This window comes from Suncus etruscus, chromosome 7, assembly GCF_024139225.1.
Source record: "Suncus etruscus isolate mSunEtr1 chromosome 7, mSunEtr1.pri.cur, whole genome shotgun sequence".
NCBI classification, from domain to species: domain Eukaryota; kingdom Metazoa; phylum Chordata; class Mammalia; order Eulipotyphla; family Soricidae; genus Suncus; species Suncus etruscus.
The window spans coordinates 93,938,671-93,942,567 of NC_064854.1; the positions used below are offsets into that span (position 1 = coordinate 93,938,671).

The following is a 3,897-nucleotide window of genomic DNA, read 5'->3' on the forward strand; positions in this document are numbered from 1 at the left end:
TTTTTCTTTGTAATTGGCTCTGTTTCGCTCTAGGACATTAACTTCTTACTTCTTTATAGTTAGAGTCTCAGAAGACTCTTATTTGCAGCAGAAAGTATTTTGGTTTTGTTTTTTGAGCTAATACCTGAGCCAGTGTAAGGGGTTTACTACTAAGGTCTCCGACACTCAGAAATCATCTCCTGGCAGGTTTGGGTGACCATATGAAATGCCAAGGATTGAACCTGGGTCCCATCCGGGTTGCTGTGTCCAAGGCAAAAAAAAAAAAATGCCCTACCCCTGTGTTATCTTTCCGGCTCCAGCAAAAGTATTTTGAGGAGGCACTAAGAAACTTGTATTCTGATTTTAATGACTGCAATGATCTCAGGCTAATCCGCATACACAAGAATTACTTTGTTTTTATATATTCAGTAAATAGTTTGTATAGAGTTTAAAAAGGGTAAAGCATCTGAGAGAGAGAAATTATAAAATTTTCTCTCCATTTCTGAAAACAAAACAGTGAGGATCAATGAAATAAATGAAAGGGCACAACTTTTGAAGTAAAGCACATTGAGTTAACAGAGATCTCGGAACAGGACAATATGCCATTTATAATAAACAAAAACATACTTTAATTATTTACACATTTATTAGTAAAGCTAGAGAATAGCATTAATTTATTAAAATTTATTAAAAGATGAGACAAAATTGCATAAAGTTTGTTTGGGTGTGGTGCCCACTTCCTCTAATGAGTCAGTGTTCCTTAGCTGCTGAAATTGCTGAGGAGTGAGTTTATGATAATTAAGTTCCTTTTGGGGGAGCTGTCCTTAGGCAGAGAAGGGAAATTTAGAGGAAAGTTTCTCTGTTTTCAGTTTTATTTCCCTCCCAAATTTCCCTCTTCAACAGAAATTAATGTAACTAACATGGTGTTTAGAGACTGCAAAATTTGCTACCTTCCAATATTTTCTCCCTTAAAACCCAAAGGTTCTTGTGCAGTTGATTCATAAATTCAGAAAATCAGATGAATTTAATTTATTCAAATATTTAATAAATTATATGGCCAGACTTAAATAGGAGGAAACTTTTTACTTCATTTTCTTAATTATATACATTACAATTTAACTAATAAAATCTGAAGAAAAAATTACATATTTTAAATGAACAATAAATTGTAGGCATATCCAAAATGTAAAAGCTAAAAAATGCAAATATATTTAATAATGTGTATTACAATAAAAAGAAGAAAGCTATAAAAAATCAGGGGTTTTTTTGATTGAGCCAAGATGTCAATGTGTGTGTTGAATAGCTTGCTATGTTAAAGAGGATGTATTATATTCTTATTTTTGTGAGGCAAATTAAGTAGTAGAAGAAAGAGAAAGGTAGAGCAAATGATGGGAAAAATGTCTTTAAGAATTCAGCCTTAGAAGCCCTAAGGGCCTCTTTATCTGTGAAAATAATATCAAGCTTAAAAGTGTTTGTGAGAATTAAATATAATAGTAAAAGCATAGTTACAAAAATTAAATAAAAGTACCGATATAAAGGAATCTTCTTTAGTGCATATGTGTTTTGTAGATATTATTTTTTAGCTCACCATCTCTGTTATCTAACCAGAATGTGTTGTTAAAAGTTTGATTGTAGAGTTAAGGACAATGAAGCAAGAAAAATATGAAAGGCTAATTTATTTAAAAAAATAGATTTTGAAGGAAAAATCAGAAACAGCAAGCTCAAATTACATAAAGATCAATATCACTTTGGATACAAGTGGTAGAAATTCTATATAAAGACCTTATTATGTATATGAAATTTATAAGGATTTATAATTGTAAGAGTCTAAAGAAGGCAGAGTTGGTATCGGGGGCTGTGCTATTATGAAAAGAAGATTCTGGTCTTTGACCCTGGTTCTTGGCACAAAGATTCCTTACAGCCCTTTCACTTTCCTGAAGTAATAAAAATGTCTTTTGCTCTTGTGTCTCATGATAATTCTGGGTGAATTTCTTAATTGATGCAACCAGGCTTGAAACCTAATACAATTATACTAGCTCCAAAAGAAGAAATGGAAGAAAGGAAACTGGCCTAGTATTTATATGGCTATCCAACCCCAGAAACTGGATATACATTCTTCTCCAATGCACATGGATCATTCTCCAGGATAGAAAACATACTGGCCCATAAAACATACCTCTATAAAGTCAAGTGGATAGAAATTGTATGAACTACCTTCTCAGATTATAAGGCACTGAAATTAGCAGTGAATTACAAACACACACAGAGAAAAAATTTTAACACCTGTACATTACACAGCTCACTACTGAATAATCAGTGGGTCAGAGATGTAACCAAAGATGAAATCAGTGGGTCAAAGATTAAATCAAAGAAGAAATCAAAAGACTTCTAGTAACAAATGTGAATGAAAATAAAAAGTATCAGAATTTTTGAGACATAGCAAAAGCCATACTAAGAAAAATATTTATAGGTTTTTAAGCACACATCAGAAAGAAAGAAGGGGCCTACACAAAAACTTAATGACACAGATTACATAATTAGAAAGTGTCAACTAAATCAACCAAAAATGGGTAGAACAGAAAGAAATAACAAAGCTTCAAGAAGAAATTAATGAAGTGGAAATCCAAAAAAGTCTAAAAGATCAAAGAAAGCAAGAGTTGGATCTTTGGAAAAAAAAAAACAATATAGATAAAGTACTAGCAAAACTTACAAAGAAACAGAGACAGAAAAATTTAATAAATGGAATTAGAAATGAAAGTGGTAGAACAGTACAGATACTACAGAGACAAAGGTAATGAGAGACTACTTTGAGAGACCATATGCCACAAAATAGAGACCTGGAAGAAATAAAAAATTCCTGGACTTTTATCATCTTCAACGCGTTGAAACAGGATGATCTAGGCATATATAAACAGACACATTACAATTGAAGAAATTAAAATGGTAATCCAAAGCCTTGCCAAAAACAAAAGTGCAGGCCCTTTGGATTCACTAATTGAATTCTTTCAAACTTTTGAAAAGAACCTACTACTAATTCTTTTCAAAGTCTTCCAGAAAATTTAAGAAATATAAACATTCAGACATAGTTTTTATGAAGCTAACATCACTCTAATATCATAAGAAGAACCACTCTGACAATGCCATCACTAGTGCCTCTGCTACCTCAGGCATGTTACATACACACACTGGTCGTAAATGTTGCTGCCCAAGCAAACTCTGCTGACACTTAAGACTATACCAGGCAATTCTTGGCAAAGAAGGTCCAACTCCTTTTCTCCCTTAGAAAATATATAACCCTGTGCTTTGCTTTGGCAGCACATATACTAAAATTGGAAAGATACAGAGAAGACTACCATGGCCCCCTGCGTCAAGGATGACACGCAAATTTGTGAAGCATTCCATATTTAAAAAAGAAAGAAAGAAAGAAAGAAAGAAAAGGAAAGAAAGAAAGAAAGGAAAGAAAGAAAGAAAGAAAGGAGGAAGGGAAGGAAGAAGGAGAGGAAGGAGGAAGGAAGGAAGGAAGGAAGGAAGGAAGGAAGGAAGGAAGGAAGGAAAGAAAGAGAGAGAGAGAGAAAGAAAGAGAGAGAAAGAGAGAGAGAAAGAGAAAGAGAGAGAAAGAGAGAAAGAAGGAAGAAGGAAGAAGGAAGGAAGGAAGGAAGGAAGGAAGGAAGGAAGGAAGGAAGGAAGGAAGGAAGGAAGGAAGGAAGGAAGGGAAGGAGGGAAGGGAGGGAAGGGAGGGAAGGGAGGGGAAGGGAGGGGAAGGGAGGGGAAGGGAGGGGAAGTGAGGGAAGGGAGGGGAAGGGAGGGGAAGGGAGGGGAAGGGGAAGGGAGGGAAGGGAGGGAAGGAGGGAAGGGAGGGAAGGGAGGGAAGGGAGGGTAGGGAGGGGAAGGGGAGGGAAGGGAGGGAAGGGGGAGGGA

At 35.4% G+C, this 3,897-nt stretch overlaps 1 non-coding gene across 1 annotated transcript; it reads left to right on the top strand.

Moving 5' to 3' along the window:
- The first annotated feature begins 3,277 nt into the window (after nucleotides 1-3,277).
- Nucleotides 3,278-3,387, top strand: LOC126015310 (U6 spliceosomal RNA). Its single transcript, XR_007498188.1, has one exon. It is a non-coding gene; the product is annotated as a U6 spliceosomal RNA (small nuclear RNA).
- Nucleotides 3,388-3,897: the final 510 nt, after the last annotated feature.